The sequence below is a fragment of the Mesocricetus auratus genome, unplaced genomic scaffold (genome assembly GCF_017639785.1).
Source record: "Mesocricetus auratus isolate SY011 unplaced genomic scaffold, BCM_Maur_2.0 Super-Scaffold_100046, whole genome shotgun sequence".
Classification (NCBI taxonomy): Eukaryota; Metazoa; Chordata; class Mammalia; order Rodentia; family Cricetidae; genus Mesocricetus; species Mesocricetus auratus.
The window spans coordinates 3085718-3104953 of record NW_024429223.1 but is presented as its reverse complement, the minus strand read 5'-3'; positions in this window follow the sequence as shown (position 1 = coordinate 3104953).

Below are 19236 nucleotides of genomic sequence, written 5' to 3'. Positions count from 1 at the left end.
GGGAAAAAAAGGGAGCATATATAAGAACTTCATATATGTGTGTGTGCGTGTGTGTATATATATATGTGTATATGTGTATATATATATGAAAAAAGAAGCAAAATTATGTATACATATACCTAAAAAAGGTAGCAGTTGGGGCTGGAGAGATGGCTCAGAGGTTAAGAGTACTGACTGCTCTTCCAGAGGTCCTGAGTTCAATTCCCAGCAACCACATGGTGGTTCACAACCATCTACAATTCAATTTGGTACCCTATTCCAGTATGTAGGTAGAACACTGTATATGTAATAAAGAAATAAAATCTTTAAAAAAAAAAGGTAGCAGTTGCCGGGCGTTGGTGGTGGACACCTTTAATCACAGCACTCTGTGAGTTCGAGGCCAGCCTGGTCTACAGAGCGAGTTCTGGGATAGCTGGGGTGATTACACAGAGAAACCCTGTCTCCAAAAAAAGAAGAAGAAGAAAGGTAGCTATTATTGGCCATGAATTCAGCGACCTTGCATTCTCTCCGTTGTTCTGACCCTCTGATAACACACAGAGTCCTCTGCGTCCGGCTAACTCCCCGGGCCGCCATGCTCTCTGCTCCATCTAATTCTCCATGGAATTCTTGTTTCTCTTCGAGCTGCTCTTCCCAGCCTGCCAAGTATGATGTGGTCCCGGGAGAACTCCCCAGGCCTCTCCTCAGGTCCTAACAGGAGCCAAATTCCTTGCTTCGGATGCTCTATGCAGGCAGCCCCTCCTGCCTGGAGGCCTCCTCCCCAGCCAATTCCCTCTCAGTTTTCCAGTGTCAATTTAAATATTGAGCTTCCAGCATGCCTTCAGAACTTTCCAGAAGGCTTTATGGTTTTCTTGCAATAGACTTTTAGACATGTTTTTTGTTGTTATTGTTGTTGCTTTGGGTTTTTTTGTTTGTTTGTTTTTGTTTTTTTGCTTCAGGGCATGGTGTAGATTGTATATTGTGTGCAATCTGTTTCTTCTTCACCATATGAGTATACATACCAATTTATCCAGGCGTGACAGCAGCCACCTGAATCCCTGGCACTCAGGAAGCTGATGCAGGAGAATTAATAATTCAAGGCTACCCCGAGCTAAACCCAAACAAGAGCCTTCCAGGGCATGTCACTACGTGCTCTTAATTCCTGCCCTCAGGAAGCAAGAGCTTGAAGCTGGCCTGATCTACAAATCAAGTTCTAAGCCAGCCAGGACTACATAGTGAGCCTTTTCAGAAAACAGAACAAAGCAAAACCTCACCTCAAAAAATAAGTAAATAAGGCAGAAAATGCTCATTTAAACAGGACAGCCTTTGCCAGGTCATTGGCACACGCCTTTAATCCCAGCTCTTGGGAGGCAGAGGCAGGTAGAGCTCTGTGAGTTCAGGTTTATATATCGAATTCCAGGACACCCAGGGATGCATAGTGAGATCCTGGCTCAAAACGAGGCAAAACACCCAAAAGAAAACATTCTTTTTCTTTTTGGAGGGAGGGATTGTTTGGTTTTGTTTTCTTTCTTTCTTTTTTTTTGTTTTTTTTGTTTTTTGTTTTTTTGTTTTTTGTTTTTGTTTTTTTTTTGGTTTTTCAAGACAGGGTTTCTCTGTATTGCTTTGGAGGCTGTCCTGGAACTCACTCTGTAGACCATAAATAAATAAATCTTAAAAAAAAAATAAGAAAAATAACCAAAAAGAAAAAAAGCCCTTTGTTGTTATTGTATGAGAGCACGTGTAACTGCCCACATGCCCTCCCCGCAGCGCATGTGTGGAGAAGGTCAGAGCACAGTTTTGTGGAGTCAGTTCTCTGCACATTTCCCCGGGCTCTGGGACTCAAACTCTGCTCATCGGACTTGTGCAGCAAAGTGCCTTTGCCTTCTGAGTCATCCAGTCGGCTCTTACCTTTTCCTCATTCACCAGTCTTTCCCCAGTACCTAACACGGTGCCTAGGTGCTCAGAGATGCGCTGAATGCATTCCCGAGTCCCTTGGCGAACCCCGTGGCTTGCTGAGTGCTACACCAGATACTAGAGACCCAGTGGAGTATGCAATGAGTATCACCTCGGCTCACGGGTCACAGGGGGCCACACGACCAGAGTTCTGCCGTGAGACAAATCCTGTGACTGAAAACTTAGAGTGGAGGATTTGGGGGAGACCATTCTACAAGGGGGACCCCATGAAAACATGCTTTCAAAGAGACCCATGCACCAGAAACCTGTGTGTGGGGGCGAGCAATCTAAGAAAACTTTCTAGACTCAGCTCTCTCTCTCTCTCTCTCTCTCTCTCTCTCTCTCTCTCTCTCTCTCTCTCTCTCTCTCCCTCTCTCTCTCCCTCCCTCCCTCTCTCTCTGTTTCTCTCTCTCTCTGTGTGTGTGTGAGTGTGTGTGTGTGGCATTTTTGTTTGTTTGTCTGACACAGGGTTTCTCTGTGTAACCATCCCAGCTATCCCAGAACTCACTCTGTAGACCAGTCTGGCTTCGAACTCACAGACAGATATCCGCGCATCTCTGCTTCCCAAGTGCTGGGATTAAAGGCGTTCACCACCACCACCCGACCGACCTGTCAAATGTTTTATTGCATTTATTTGTGTGTGTGTGTGTGTGTGTGTGTGTGTGTGTGTGTGTGTGTGTGTGTGTGTGTGTGTGTGTGTGTAGCTCAAAGGACAACTTACAGGGGTTGGTTCTCTCCTTCCACCACGTGGGCCCTAGGGCTTGAACTCAGGTCATCAGGCTTGGTGGCAAGCGCCTTCACTCACTGAGCCATCTCAGTGGCCCTCCTTTTCCTGAGCCCTGGTTGGAAGGAAGCTCAGCGGGACAGTGATTCCAAGGTTGCCTGAAGTTTCCCAGTTTACTCTGAGCCCTCCATGGAGCGGGGTGGTGTCACACAGATTCGTGACTGGCTGTGGTTAATCATTCTCTCCCGTAACAGCAAAATGAAACCATTGCAGATGGAGTCGAGTTTTAGGCCACAAACTTAGCCTTTTCCCCTGATACCTCTATCAGCTTGGCTGTAAATATTAGGCTGTACTCAGCTCTGCCCCAGATTGACAGCATGATCCCCTAACAGCCATGTAGGTTAGAGTTAAGGTTAGAGCCAGCCTTGCTAGGTACTGTGAGGACCTGAGCCCTGAAAAGGAGGACAGGGAGGAGACAGCCCTACCCTCGCCACTCTCTCTGCTGTATGAAGGCTACAGGAACCACTCCTGTACTCTATGTGGGTGGCAGCCGCTGCCCAGTGCAGAGGGGTCTGCTGGGCATGCTCCTACCCTCTGGTACCTGCATCAAACCAGAGCTGAGCTGGATAGACCTGGGGACGAGGCTCAGTCGGTGGAGTGCTTGCATAACACGCACGAGGCCCTAAGCTCAATGTCTGGTGCCAAAAAAAAAAAAAAAAGGAAGGAAGGAAGGAAGGAAGGCCATGGGTGCAGGAGAGTCAGAAGTTAAAGGCTATCCTGGGCTACATGTTTTAGAAAAGGAGATAGGTCTTGGTTTGGGTGTCCAAGGCCACCTTTGGGAAGGAGTCCAAGGTTCAAATCCAGGCTTTGTAACCAGTGCTCTGGTTATGTAACCATGTCACAGCTAGTCACATTGCTACTCAGCCAGGGGCAACTTCGCTATCCCTCGTTTGGGGCTGAAGTTTCAATTGGCATGTGAAGACTGGCTGTGCTGAGAGCTAATTTATGTATTTAGGGTGGGGGGATCAGTGGTAAAACATTTGCCTGGCACAGTCAAGGCTCTGGGTTCTTTTTTTTTTTTTTTCCAGACAGGGTTTCTCTGTATTGTTTTGGAGGCTGTCCTGGAACTCGCTCTGTAGACCAGGCTGGCCTCGAACTCACAGAGATCCACCTGCCTCTGCCTCCCCAGTGCTGGGATTAAAGGCGTGTGCCACCAACACCCGGCTCTGGGTTCCATTCTTTTTTTTTTTTTTTTTTTTTTTTTTTTTTTGGTTTTTCGAGACAGGGTTTCTCTGTGGCTTTGGAGGCTGTCCTGGAACTCGCCCTGTAGACCAGCCCAGCCTTCTGGGTTCCATTCTTAACACACACACAGACACACACATACATGTGTGCACTCTCTCTCTCTCTCTCTCACACACACACACACATTTGTGCAATGACTGACAGGAGCCACATAGTAATCTCAGAGTTGGTTTATGTGGAAGGGTTGGAGACTGACCCCTTGGAGCCTCCATCCTGCTCTGCCCAGAGGGAACTGATAGGCTGCAGAGTGCCCCTGTGTGAGCCACCCCCCGGGCATCAGGGCTGTTGCCAAGGACAGTTGTTCCGGTGGCCACAAGTGCCTTTTTGTTCGAGCTAATGAATCCTCTCTTGTTCCAGTGACAAGGAGATGGGGTTATTACATTTTGACAACCAAAATGAAAGTCCACCCACACGCAGGGAAGGGGGGGGGGCAGGCATGGCCACAGAGTCAGCTGTACAATCAGATAGATTGTACATTCCTCCCTTATCCTTGGCCCCTGGGTGGGAATCTCCAGAAAGAGTGCAACCAAGAACTCCTTTTCATTGTGGTTTTTTTTTTTCCAGACAGGGTTTCTCTGTGTAGTCTTGGCTGTCCGAGAACTCGCTTTGTAGTCCAGCCTGGCGTTGAACTCGCAGAGATCTGCCTGCCTCTGCCTCCAGAGTGCTGGGATTAAAGGCCTGAACCACCACTGATGGACTCCATCCTTAACCTCTCAAGGTTGTGTCTTGTAGTACCAAAGGCACAGAATGCCCCTTAGAGTTCTTGAAGCTGTCATTGGCCGGGACCATACACCACAGGGCCTTGGCTCTGTTGGCTGCAAACTAGACAATCTGGAGTCACCCTTGGCTTTCAGGGGACCCCACCTGAGGCCAGAGCCCCAAATACCTTTCATCCCTTTTCAGGAACCCCTGGCCGTTTGTGGGGGGTCTGTTCACCCTTCTTGGTAGGTCATTGGTTGGGTGTAGCTTCCTGGTGAGGTGACCTTTTATTTTATTTATTTATTTACTTATTTAGAGACAAGGCAAGGTCTCACCTTGTCCCCTGGCTGTCATGGCATTCTCTACAGGGCTAGCCTTGAACTCGCAGAGAACGCCACACGTGGCTTTCAATTCTCGTGTGGGATGTAGTCTCCCACCCACAGCCTGGCACATGATAAGCAAGCTTGTTATTCCTGAGCTGCACCCAGCCTTCCTTTCCCTTTTTATTTATTTTTACTTTTGGTTTTTCCAGACAGGGTTTCTCTGTTGCCTTGGACCCTGTCCTGGAACTCGCTCTGTAGACCAGGCTGGCCTCAAACTCACAGAGATCCGCCTGCCTCTGCCTCCCGAGTGCTGGGATTAAATTTTTATTTATTTATTTATTTATTTATTTTTCGGTTTTTCGAGACAGGGTTTCTCTGTGGCTTTGGAGGCTGTCCTGGAACTCACTCTGTAGACCAGGCTGGTCTCGAACTCACAGAGATACGCCTGCCTCTGCCTCCCGAATGTTGTGATTAAAGGTGTGCCCCACCAACACCCGATGCTCCCTTTTTATTTTAACACAGGTCTTACTGAAGCCCAAGCTCAGACTAACTTTGAACTCACTCCACAGTCCAGGTTGGCTCTGAACGTGTGGTCCTCCTGGCTCAGCATCCAGGGTAGCTGGAATTTAGGCATAGCATCAGATTTTCCTTTGGATTAGGCCTCCTGTCTTGGCAAGCCCAGACATTAGAAATTCCCAGCCCTAACTCCTCACCATGAAAGACCCCAGTCGGGGGACTTTCACGGGGAGGGAGACACGAACCCAAGGAACACCGAGACACGACCTTGGATGCAAACAGCAAGAGGCTTTATTTACACACGGGTACCCGGGCGTCTCAGTCTTGGGGGGCTGAGCGCCCCGAGCTGGGGACTCAGGGGTCCTTTTATAGCAAAAAGCGGAGTACAGAAGCAAGAAGCCTAGTTACAGGACCCTGATTGGACAATATAAATGAGGCCGGGGGGCTCAGAATGAGGGCTATTGAGGTTTCTCTCAGAACTCAAGTCTCGGCCTTGGCCCTATCTGAGGAACAATAGGTCTCTGTGCCTGCCCAGTCTTGCTGGGCTGGCTATGCAGACGCTATGTAGATAGCAGACACCTGTGTCCTGCCTGGACAGAGATAGTAGTGACTATTCAGCTGTAAAGACCTTGAGCTGAGCTTCCTTCTGATCAAAAATGACTCTTCGGCTGAGCTGTGGGGGAAAGGAATTTTCCATAGGCCTCAGCCACCTGTGCTGGGCCGGGGTCTTTCATTCCCCCATTGCTCTTGTAACTGAATGAAATCTTTCATTCAGAGGTTTCTGCCATCTCGAAATCCCTTTGCTTTAGCTGCTGGTATTGTTGAGTCAAAACCAGTGATTGTACAATTGATAACCTTTCCTTTATAAACTGGATTAATCTGTTTAAGATGCATGGCCCGAACATCAGAATCAGCAATATAATGATCAGGGGTCCCATAATGGTGGATATGAGAGTCGAATACCAAGGGGACCTGTTATACCAATTCTGAAACCATCCCTGTTGGGACTCAATTAATTGGTGGTACTTTTGGCGTCTTTCTTTTATTTTAGCCAGGTTATCTCTTACCACTCCGGTATGGTCTGCGTAAAAGCAGCATTCTTCTTTAAGGGCCGCACAAATTCCCCCTTGCTGTAAAAATAAGAGGTCTAGTCCCCTTCTGTTTTGGAGGGCTACTTCTGCCAGGGAGGACAGAGACTTTTCCAGGGCAGCGACAGATTCCTCTAAAGACCGAATATCTGCACGCATTACTTGTTGTAGGAGTTGGAACTGTTTAGTTTCCTGCAGTGCGGCAGTACCGGTTCCTATTCCTGCTGCTATGCCTCCCATGGTTAGTCCTCCTAGTAGGATGGCAGTAGTGATGGAGATAGGTTCCCTCTTAATGCGGCCAGTACTTATCATGTCATAGTCAGAGGGGTGGTAAATTACCTTAGGCCATAATTCTATCAGAACACAATAGTCAATGGTGGCACCTAGTACCGTGGTGGAGACACAAGGGGTTAATCCAGTGTTGCATGCCCAATATGTCCCATTGGGGGCTATCAAGTAGCGGCCACTTTGGGGCAAAGGCTCAGTGGCATTGCATAGTCCTTGATGCGTGGTGGGGACGTTACCTATACATAGCCCCTTTCCAGACACTTCTGAGATGGTCAATTTATGTTGCATGGCTGTCCCACAAAGAGCCTCGGCTGTGGCCTGATCTGTATATTCGCCCATAACCGCTAAGCCTTCATAATAGGGAGGTTGCGGAGTCAGACAAAGCCAACATTCCTTAGTCTTATCTGGGCGAGTTAAATTCAGAGTGGCATATGTCCCTTTGATTAGGGCTAATATTCTATCTCCCGTGCCTTCAAGGGAGGGACCCAAGGAGGGGGGTTTGGGAGTGCTTTCTGTAGGCGCAGGAGCGGCTGTGGTTTTAGGCAGGTTCAGAGGCCTGGTATCAGCCTTGGGCATGAGTAAGCTAGGCTGCTTTTGATCAGCAAGAACCTGGTTAGGGCCTATGGCCTGTGGATTAACCGGAGCCATCTTACATCTGATTGTAAAGATTACTCCCCTGTCTGTCCCATATAGATACCAACGCAAACCCCAGGTATATCCAGTCTGCCAGTCCGGGGCTTGCTTTCCCTGCGCAGTGAAGGAAATGGCAAGGGGCATACTTATCATTCCAGATTGTCTTTTGTCCCAGCCTCTGCGTACCTGTATTTTATCCCAGGATGAGGATGGCCTCCAATACGCATCCCCTGTAGTCTCGCACCCCCAAGCTGCACAGAAAAAGGAATCATGTCCCCCACATTTCCGGGCCTGTTGCCAGGTACGTCCATCTCGGGGGCAGACATAGAAGTCCTGTGAATGTAGCTGCTCTCTGGCTCTGCGACTAACACACCCGGGGGTGGTTTCTCTAGGGTCCATGAATATGAATGTACGTCGACGTCTGTAAAGGTGGGAACCACTGGTGCATGCCTTTGGGTGGCAATGGGGAATGTCCCAAGTGTTCAACCCTGCTACCAAATCACAAAATTCAGGCCATAGAGTAGGCCACCATGTCCCAAGTGCATGTGGTTCCGTGACAGCATAAATGACCTCCCCCATCTGGGAGAGAACCTCCCAGGTTAATTTATAAACGGTATGGGGACTGGAGGCCATACCAGTGTCTGATTTTATGAGGAGGGCTATTAGCAGGAGGGAGGGGAGCGGGTAAGTTTTATTTTTAAAGGATTTTGAGTGCGTTGAGCTTTCCATCCTGAGTCCGGATCCTCAGGGAAGGCAGCTTTTACGTGCGAGGCGTGTATCCAAGCAGCAATCCCGTCCACCTTGAGAGCAGTAGGGGTGGTCAACAGGACTGTGTATGGTCCCTTCCAGCGGGGTTCAAGGTTCTTAGCCTGGTGGCGCCGGACCCAAACGCTGTCTCCCACGAGGTATGAGTGAGGGACGATAGGGTGTTTCCTCTGGTCTCGGTAGGCTTGGGCCAGAGGCTTCCAGACTTCCTGCTGAACCAGCTGAAGTGCCTGCAGGTGAGCTTGAAGAGAGGAGGAATTGGCATAGTCAGAAATATCTTGGTCAAAGAACTGAACAAAGGGAACGGTGGTTCCATACAGAATTTCAAAAGGGGTGAGGCCATGGGGGCCCGGTGTATTCCGGGCACGATAGAGGGCAAGGGGGAGCAAGAGGACCCAATCTTTAGTGCCAGCTGCCAGCGATAATTTAGTTATAGTCTCCTTAATGGTTCTATTCATACGCTCTACCTGCCCTGAACTTTGGGGTCGATAAGCACAATGTAATTTCCAATCAATCCCCAACAAGGTGGCCACAGACTGACTTACCTGAGAAACAAAGGCAGGCCCGTTGTCTGTCCCCAATACCTGTGGCATTCCATAACGGGGGAAGATTTCTTCAAGAAGTTTCTTGGTGACCACCTTTGCCGTCTCGTGCTTGGTGGGGTAGGCTTCAGTCCATCCCGAGAAGGTGTCAACAAAAACCAGGAGGTACTTGTATCCATATTTTCCTGGTCTGATTTCTGTGAAATCTATTTCCCAATGCACCCCAGGCCGGTGCCCACGAGCTCGAGTCCCCATGGGTAGCTTTAGCCTGGTCATATTGACGCGGGCGCAGGCATCACATTGCTCAGTCACTTGTTTTAGTATTTCTTCTATTCCCAACAGGTAGCGAGTATTTTCTTCCCGGGCTAACAGTTCTCTCATTTTCCTGGAGCTCAAATGAGTGAGTTTGTGTAGGCTGTTAACCAAATATCTAGTCATTAGGCGGGGAAGGACAGTTTTTCCTTGGTAGGTCCAGAGACCATCATGTACTCGGGTCGCCCCCAGTCTTTTCATGGCTTTGATATCTTTTATCTCATAGTCCCATGACGGGGAGGTCTTCTCGGAAGCCTCATTAGTTACAGGGACTACAGCTGCCTGGAGGAGGTGACTGCTGCTTTCCAAAGCCAGGGCAGCCTCCCGGGCAGCCAGGTCTGCCCTCCGGTTTCCCCGGGCGACTGGACTGTCACCTTTCTGATGCCCTGGGCAATGTATAATACTGAGGGCGGTTGGCAGGTGCAGAGCCTCTAAAAGGGCCAGGATTTCCTTTTTGTTTTTAATATCTCTGCCCTCTGAGGTCAATAGCCCCCTTCGCCTATAAATTTCACCATGGATGTGAGCGGTGGCAAAAGCGTAGCGGCTGTCTGTATAGACAGTGAGTTTCTTACCTTCTGCCAGTCTCAGGGCCTGTGTCAAGGCAATCAGTTCTGCTCGTTGAGCCGATGTTCCTGGCGGCAGGGCCTCGGCCCAAATTGTTTCTGACTCAGTTGTCACTGCAGCACCTGCTTTCCGCTCCCCTTGATGTACAAAGCTGCTTCCGTCCGTGAACCAGACAAGGTCAGGGTTGGGAAGGGGTTGATCCGTGAGGTCAGCTCTCGTCCCATGGACTTCAGCCAGGACCTGCAAGCAGTCATGAGTCTCTGCTTCCCCGGGGAGGGGAAGTAACGAGGCGGGGTTCAGGGTCACCGGAGCCCCGAAGTGAATTCGGTCCTTGTCCAGCAACAGAGTCTGGTAATGAGTCATCCTGGCATTGGTGAGCCAGCGGCCCGGTGGCTGTCTGATGACCGCCTCCATAGCATGGGGGGGCATAGATAGTCAAAGGCTGTCCCAAAGTCAATTTGTGAGAGTCCTTTATGAGAACTGTGGTGGCGGCGATCATGCGGAGACATGGGGGCCATCCTGACGCTACGGGGTCTAATCTCTTAGATAGGTAGGCAACCGGTCGTCTCCAGGGCCCAAGTTTTTGAGTTAGGACCCCCTTCGCATAACCCTCTTGCTCAGCCACGAATAAGTCAAAGGGTTTAGTCAGGTCAGGTAACCCCAGAGCTGGGGAGCAGAGCAGAGCCTTCTTGATGTTCATGAAGGCTTTCTCCTGGCTCTCCCCCCAGTCAAAAGTAGCCCCCGTCTTGGTGAGGGGGTACAGGGGGGCTGCCATTTCCGCGAACCCGGGGATCCACAGTCTACAGAAACCTGCTGTTCCCAAGAATTCCCGCAGTTTTCGGGGGGGTCTTGGGAGGAGGGATGTCAAGTATGGCCTGTTTGCGGGCTTCTGTTAGCCAACGTTTTCCATCCTGGATTTTGTACCCCAAGTAGGTGACCTGGGTCCGGCAGATTTGGGCCTTTTTGGCAGAGGCCCTGTACCCCAAGTCTCCTAAAGTCTTTAAGAGAGCTTCTGTCCCCCTAAGGCATTCCTCCTCTGTTTTGGTGGCTATCAGGATGTCATCCACATATTGTAAGAGGATGATCTCAGGGTTGTGGACTCTAAATCCGGCCAAATCCTGATGCAAGGCCTCATCAAAGAGGGTGGGGCTATTTTTGAACCCTTGGGGCAACCTAGTCCATGTAAGTTGTCCCGAGATTCCCAAGTCTGCATCCTGCCATTCAAAGGCAAACAGTGGCTGACTGTCTTTGTGTAACCGCAAGCAGAAGAAGGCATCCTTTAAATCCAGGACTGAGTACCAAATATAGTCAGGTGGCAGTCCACTCAGGAGGTTATAGGGATTGGGGACCGTGGGGTGTATGTCCTCAACCCGCTTATTGACCTCCCGGAGGTCCTGGACCGGCCTATAGTCATTGGTTCCGGGCTTTTTGACTGGCAACAGGGGAGTGTTCCAGGGGGACCGGCAGGGGGTTAGAATGCCCTGCTCCAGTAGCCTCTTAATGTGAGGTTTGATTCCATCGCGGGCCTCCCGGGACATGGGATATTGTTTAATTGAGGCCGGGAGAGCAGATGCTTTTAAATGGACTATGATGGGAGCCTGCTGGAGGGCTAATCCCATTCCTCCAGTCTCTGCCCAGGACTGGGGAAAGTCAGTCAACCAGCGGTCCTCGACCTTAAAAGAGTCATCCTTGGGTTCATGTATTCTATATTCCTCTTCTAAGGCTATGGTCAGCACCGTGAGTGGGGCCCCTTCTGGCCCCGTGACTCTTATGTTGGCTTTCTCGAAATGTACTTGAGCCTTTAACTTCGTTAGGAGGTCTCGACCCAGGAGGGGGTATGGACAGTCAGGAACATGTAAAAAGGAGTGCATCACCTTACCGGTCGCTAGGTGGAGCTGGCGGTCCGTGGTCCATCGATATTGCTTCCCACCGGTAGCTCCTTGTACCCAGGCAGTTCGTCGGCTCAGGGGGCCGGGTGACCGATTTAGAACAGAGTGTTGAGCCCCCGTGTCGACCAGGAAGGTGACCGGGCGCCCCCCCTACTGGTATGGTTATCCGGGGCTCAGGGGGGGGGGCTCCTGGCCCTGACCTCCCTAATCTTCGAGGCTCAGGAGGTCAGAGGTCTGAGAACGGGGTTTTGGCCTTTGAAATGTCCTTCTTTGTTTCTTGTTCCTGGGACATTCTCTAGCCCAGTGTCCTCTCTCCTTGCAATATGCACATTGGTCTCTCTCTAGGCGAGGCCCCCTTTGTCCCTCTCTCTGTCTATCCTGTCTCTGCTCTGCGACTACTGTGGCCAACAGTTTAGTCATCTCTCTATTACGCTTCTCGTCCCTCTCTTCCATTTCCTGTCTCTGACGTTCTGCCCTTTCTTGGTCCTCTTTTCTCCATCTCTCTTCCCTTTCTTCCTGTGTTTCTCTCTTATTAAAGATGCGCTCCGCCTCTTTTAATACATCTGGTAGTGTATACCCCTGTAAATTCTCTAGCCGCTGCAATTTGTTTCTAATGTCAGCGGCCGACTGCCAAATGAAGGACATGGTCAGGCTAGTAGTTTGCCCGGGGTCCTCAGGGTCATATGGAGTATACATTCTGTAAGCTTCCTTAAGCCTCTCTAAAAATGCAGCTGGGGATTCCTCTGCCTTCTGAACAATCTGTCTTACCTGGGCCAAATTGGTAGGGCGTTTCCCTGCCCCTCGGAGACCCGCTACAAGCAACTGGCGATAAAGACGCAGATGGGTCCTACCTGCCTCAGTGGTGAAGTCCCAATCTGGGCGGTCAAGGGGAAAGGCAGCATCAATTTCATTTGGGAGCTGCGTAGGTTGTCCATTTGCCCCGAGAACATTCTTCCGGGCTTCAAGAAGGACCCGTTGTTTTTCCTCCGAAGTGAGGAGAACCTGTAAGAGCTGTTGGCAATCGTCCCAGGTGGGCTGGTGGGTAGTAAGTACCGACTCCAATAAATCAGTCAGTCTCACAGGATCTGCTGAAAAGGAGGGGTTATTATTTTTCCAGTTATAAAGATCAGAGGCAGAAAACGGCCAATACTGTAATTGGCCATCATGGCCCGTCCGGAGGGGCAGGGCAGTGGAATCTGGAGCGGGCTGCTCCCTGCGGCCTCGCAGTCTAGAGGCCATAGGTGAGGGCTCCGGGTCAGTGGGAGGCGAAGGTTGGGCCTCAGCTGCCGCTGCGGCCTCAGCTGCCACCGGTTGACCTGCTGGAGGAGCCTGGTACGGTGGGGGTTCCTCCGTCAGTAGATCCAACAGGAGACCGTCTTCTGGAGGGAGGACTTTGGGGTCTCCTTTTTTCTCTTTCTGCTTAGTTACGGTGGGGTACAGGCCAGAGTGGGAGGACTGAGGATACGGGGAGGGGGTCAAAGGGGGCGGAAGGGGGGGTGCGGATGGGTTGGAATTGGCGGGGGTTAGGGAAGAGGGAGAGGGGGAACCTCCGGGGTGCACAAAGGGACGCACCCAGGCAGGAGGGTTATGAACTAACGCTTCCCAGGTGACTATGTAGGGCACTTGGTCCGGGCGGCCGTGGGGCCCAGGATCCATCACTTTCTCTTTCACCTGGAAGATAATTTGGGAGTTAAAGGTGCCATCCCGGGGCCAGCCAACATTTAAAGCTGGCCACTCGGAAGAGCAAAAGGTGATCCATTCCTTCTTGCGCACATCGACAGTCCGGTTACGAGCATACTCCTGAACCTGTGGCCAATGTGAAATGGTCAAACTGAGCGGAGTGGTAACTTTCTGGCCCATCTTCTCGAGAGTGATGACTAAGACAAACAAACAAACAAGAAACAAAAACGAACAGATTTTCGCTGCGCGGCTTCGGCGTAAAGTCGAAAGCAAAACTTCAGTTGGGCTCGAGGTCGGGGGCCTCCCGCCCTCGTCCCCTACCAGGATAGAAAATCCCTCTGTCAGTGGAGGTGCTCCAAACAGACGGGGCAGATTCCTAGGCATCTATCCCAAACAAACGGTTCCTAAGAACTCCAAATACAAACGGGGCAGATTGACATCCACCCCTACAAATGAGTACTCCAAATACAAACGGGGCCCCAAACAACAGAGTACTCCAAACGCTACCAGGATGTCTCCTGAAGCTTACAAATGCATACAGCTGTATACTACAAACGCAGGCGCGAGAGAATAACAGGCATAGACAGACAGCAGACAACAGAAACAACAGAAATTTAGTCCGGACAATTCTTACCTCCCAGAAGTGGGTCGGTGGTCCCTGGGCGGGGTCTCAACTTCCCGGCCAATGCACCAAATGAAAGACCCCAGTCGGGGGACTTTCACGGGGAGGGAGACACGAACCCAAGGAACACCGAGACACGACCTTGGATGCAAACAGCAAGAGGCTTTATTTACACACGGGTACCCGGGCGTCTCAGTCTTGGGGGGCTGAGCGCCCCGAGCTGGGGACTCAGGGGTCCTTTTATAGCAAAAAGCGGAGTACAGAAGCAAGAAGCCTAGTTACAGGACCCTGATTGGACAATATAAATGAGGCCGGGGGGCTCAGAATGAGGGCTATTGAGGTTTCTCTCAGAACTCAAGTCTCGGCCTTGGCCCTATCTGAGGAACAATAGGTCTCTGTGCCTGCCCAGTCTTGCTGGGCTGGCTATGCAGACGCTATGTAGATAGCAGACACCTGTGTCCTGCCTGGACAGAGATAGTAGTGACTATTCAGCTGTAAAGACCTTGAGCTGAGCTTCCTTCTGATCAAAAATGACTCTTCGGCTGAGCTGTGGGGGAAAGGAATTTTCCATAGGCCTCAGCCACCTGTGCTGGGCCGGGGTCTTTCAACCACAATAAAGCCATCCAGGATTCAGAAGTGAGGATGACAGAAGCAGGACATTTGACCGGATATGTGGTGAGATGCTTGTGACCCCAACACTCAGGGGGTTGACCCAAGAGAATCTGGAGTTCAAGGGCAGCTTGACCTACATAGTAAGGATGCCTCCAAAAAGCATCCCAGGCGCCGGGCTTGGTGGCGCATGCCTTTAATCCCAGCACTCGGGAGGCAGAGGCAGGTGGATCTCTGTGAGTTCGAGGCCAGCCTGGTCTACAGAGCGAGTTCCAGGACAGCCTCCAAAGCCACAGAGAAACCCTGTCTTGAAAAACCGGAAAAAAAAAAAGCATCCCAGGCTGCAGAGGAAGCTCCAAGGTTACCAGCACTTTCTGCTCCTGCAGAGGACCCAGGTGCAGTTCCCAGCACCCATGTGACAGCTCACAACCTTCTGTGACTCCAGTTCCAGGGGATCTGGTGCCTCCTTCTGCAGCCTCGAAGCATGCACAAAGTACACATATGTACATACATGTAGGCAAAGCACCTATACACATTAAATAGGCAGATCTTCATTTTAGAGAAGGCAAGATCTGGGAGGGTATAGTTCAGTGGTGGAGCATTTCATTTATCTTGGACCAGGCTCTGAGTTCAATCCCTGCCACCACACACACACACACACACACACACACACACACACACACACACACACACACACACCACACACGCACGCACGCACGCAGGCATGGATGCGTAACAGCTTTGATTAAGCTTCTTAGCCACAGCAGAGCTGTTTCCAGCCTACGGAGGTGGTCAGTGTTGTGGAGGAGCCGCTGCTCAGACAGGGAGAAAGGAAGCAAAGGAGAGCCCTCCTGAGGGGAGCAATCTGGAGACTGGGGGAGAGGTTTCCCCGTTTGCACACAGCTCACACTGACCCTGACTCCCTTCCTGCCTGTTAGGCCGCCGGAGCTATTGGCTTGACCTGGCCCCAGCCCCAGTCCATACCCAGCAGCTGCTCTGTACCCAGAATGTCTGGCCAGCCCGCTCCAGACCTGCTCCCCAATCCTGTGGCCTCTGGAATGCAGGAACTCACCCAGGAGGGAGCTCCCAGTCCAACTTGTAGCTTTCACATCCTGCTCGAGGGAGGGCCCCCACAAAATGTTTCTCTCTCCAGATTCAGGCCATTGCTCCCCGGCCCCACCAAGAAGACTTGGCTGTGAAGAGCCTTCCCTGAAGGCTCTCCTTTCAGAGGTTCTCACTAAAACTAACACGGAAGAGGCCAGCCTAGAAGCCTCGCTCCTGCTGTCTCGAACAAGCACAGCCAACATTAATAACCTTGACTGCTTAGGAAAAAAATCAGTTCCAGAATCCCCGGGAGCCCTGGACGCGAGATGTTCTCACTCTGGCTTTTCTGACAGGAGGAATGCGGAGCCCTCCTGAAAGCCAGCAAACCTGCTTTTGCTCTCAGCAAGGAGGGCCAGCTCCAGCCAAGGCCAAGTGCGTCTCTGTGCTCCATCTCACTGAGGCAGAAGGCAGGTCTAGTACCGTTCGGCCTGTTTAACCTAAAAGAGTGTCTGAGGCCGGGTGTTGGTGGCGCACGCCTTTAATCCCAGCACTTGGGAGGCAGAGGCAGGCGGATCTCTGTGAGTTCGAGGCCAGCCTGGTCTACAGAGCGAGTTCCAGGACAGCCTCCAAAGCCACAGAGAAACCCTGTCTCGAAAAAAAAAAAAAAGAAAAAAAAAAGAAGAGTGTCTGAGTTCTGCTCACATTGCACAGGCAACCACTTCAGAGACTGTCATAGTCTGGCTCAGACTGTCTTCACCTAGACTCATGGTGGGCAGCTTGGATTACACAGTGAGACAGTGGATATTAATTCATTGATTAGGGTTTTTTGGGTTTTTTTTTGTTTGTTCGTTTGTTTTTTAAGGCCAGAGGAATGTTATGAATTTGTAACCTTAGTACTTCAGACATGAGGCAGGTTGATGAAGTCAAGGTCATTCTTGGCCAGCTAGGCTTCGTGAGACCCTATGTCAAGAAACCAATAAATGGCCAGGTGATGGTGCCACACACCTTTGATGCCAGCACTGGGGAGGCAGAGGCAGGTGGATCTCTGTGAGTTCCAGGCCAGCCTGGGCTACAAAGAGAAACTCCTGTCTTGAGAAAACAAAAATTGCATATATGACTCTAAGTGGGTTTCCAAGCCCTGGGCTGAGGCAGTTTCCAGCACATTTTGACTACTGACTGGAGTTAAGTTAAGAAGAAATGATTTCAAAGACAGCTTAGAGTGGGCTACAAGGGTAGAGGACTACTTGTTGACCAGGGTTAGGGACTCTGCTCAGTGATAGAGTGTGCTTAGCTTACTATGTGTGTGTTTGGTCATGGGTTCCAACTCCAGCCCTAAAATGGAGAGCTTGGCTGGCATGACTGGCGGGGTGGGGTGGGGGTGGGGTGAGGGTGGGTGAGGGTGGGGGGGTGAGGTGAGGGTGGGGGGTGTATAGCTCAGTAGTGGAGAGCTTGGCTGGCATTCGTGAGGTCCTGGGCTCAATCTCTAAGTAGTAGGAAAAGAGGAAAAGTTCTAAGTGCTTACGAAGCGTGGTCACTGGAGGTATCTGTGGCAAGGTCTAATTACCATTGGGGGCAATAGCCATAGCTAAGAGATTCTATGAGTAAGAGATGACTTTACCCAGGCCTGGAGGCACAGGCCTAAATCTCAACTACTCGGGAAGCTGAGGCAGGAGGTTTCACAAGCTCACGTCATTCCTGGGCAACTCAGTGAGACCACCTCAAAAGAGAAAGTAAAGAAAAAGAGGCTGGAGAGATAGATCAGGGGTACTGGCTTGTTTAACATGCAGGAGAAACCGCCAGTTCCAGAAAGAGAGAGAGCGACACACAGAGACACAGAGACAGGGTCACTCTGAGACTGTAGGAGCCGAGAGTGGCCCTCCAAAGCCTGTTACCCTCACTCCCGGTACCTTTCCAGGGCACACCAGCACGATGACATCAGCAGCCACTAACAGCACAGAGCCCTCCTGTCTGCCAGCTCCCTGCTCTTGTAGCTCAGGTCCTGCAACCCAGCCTATCTGTCACACAATCACCCCTCCCGGTGGCCCGACCCAACCCCCAAAGAACCCTGGCTTCGCCTTCTCTGCTTTCCTGGAAAAGCTGCTGTGGTAGCTGCTGAGGGAGGAAGGTTCCATTCTGAAGCGTTGACTGTCAGCCAGCCATGGAGCCCCAGGGCCGCTGCTCCTTTCCTCCGCGTTATCACCTTCATAATCTGGGGCATCCTGGAGTGCCTTAGACCCTGTTTCTAACCTTTGTGTCTATTTATTCGTTTTTTGTTTGTTTGTTTTTTGGTTTCTTGACAAAGGGTCTCATGAAACCTAGGCTGCCTCAAATTGCTGTATAGCTTTAATTCTTTTTTATTTTATTTTATTTTTTTGTATGGGTGTTTTGCCTGTCTGTGCACCATGTATTCGCAGGGCGCTTGGAGGGCAGATGAAGAGGATGGATCTCCCGACACTGTAGTTATAGACTGCTGGTGACTGACATGGGAGAGCCGGGAACTGGGAACTTCCCATTCTCGGGAAGGGCAGCCAGTGTTCTAACCACTGAGCTACCTCTCCAGCCTCCACCTCTGAAGTGTTGAGAATATAATCATGCGCCTCTCTGGCCTTAAAAAAAAAAAAAAAGAACCTGATCGATTAACCTCCTCCAGGCTTCCCCCTGGATATCAAAGTCGTGTTAGAACCTGTGACCACTACCCCCCACACACACACTCCCTCCTTTCTTTTTCTTTTTCTTTTCTTTTCTTTTCTTTTTTTTTTTGGTTTTTCGTTTGGTGTATCGTTTTGTAGGCTGTCCTGGAACTCACTCTGTAGACCAGGCTGGCCTCGAACTCACAGAGATCCGCCTGCCTCTGCCTCCCGAGTGCTGGGATTAAAGGCGTGCGCCACCACCCCCCCAGCCTTTCTTTGTTTTTAGAGACAGGCTTTGCTCTGCAGCTCAGGCCGGCCTCAAGGCAGTGCTCTTGGCTCAGCCTCCCGAGTGTCGGGATTCTAGGTGTGCAGAGGCACAGCCAGGTGGATCACAGCCATTTTCTTCTTCTTCCTCTTCTCCTCCTCCTCCTTCTCCTGTTTGTCGAGACAGGGTTTGTCTGTGTAGCCCTGCCTGTCCTAGAACTAGCTTTGCAGTTCAGGCTGGCCTCGAACTCAGAGATCCACCCGCCTCTGCCTCTTAATGCTGGGACTAAAGGCATGTGCTGTAACTGCCACTACCCTGCTGATCATGGTCTCTTCCTCCTCCTCTTCCTCCTCCTCTTCCTCCTTGTTTTTTTGAGACAGGGTTTCTGTGTTCATGATCTTCTTATTTGTAACCCTTTCCCTCCCACCCCTAAGCCACCATTACAATGGTCATCCCAGAGACTGGCGTTAGTCCTCCTCCTAACCCTCAGCAGTCAGCATCAGCCACGTCAGTTTTATTCTAAAGTCTTCCCCAAATTTAGCCAATTTTCTTCATCTCCATTGTCATTACCTTAGTCTTCGAGGTCCACATATCTCACAGCCCAAGAAGACAATGTATGAGGTTCACATATCTTTTTGTTTGTTTGTTTGTTTGTTTTTTTGTTTTTTCGAGACAGGGTTTCCCTGTGGCTTTGGAGGCTGTCCTGGAACTCGCTCGGTAGACCAGGCTGGTCTCGAACTCACAGTGATCTGCCTGCCTCTGCCTCCCGAGTGCTGGGATTAAAGGCGTGGGCCACCAACGCCTGGTGAGGT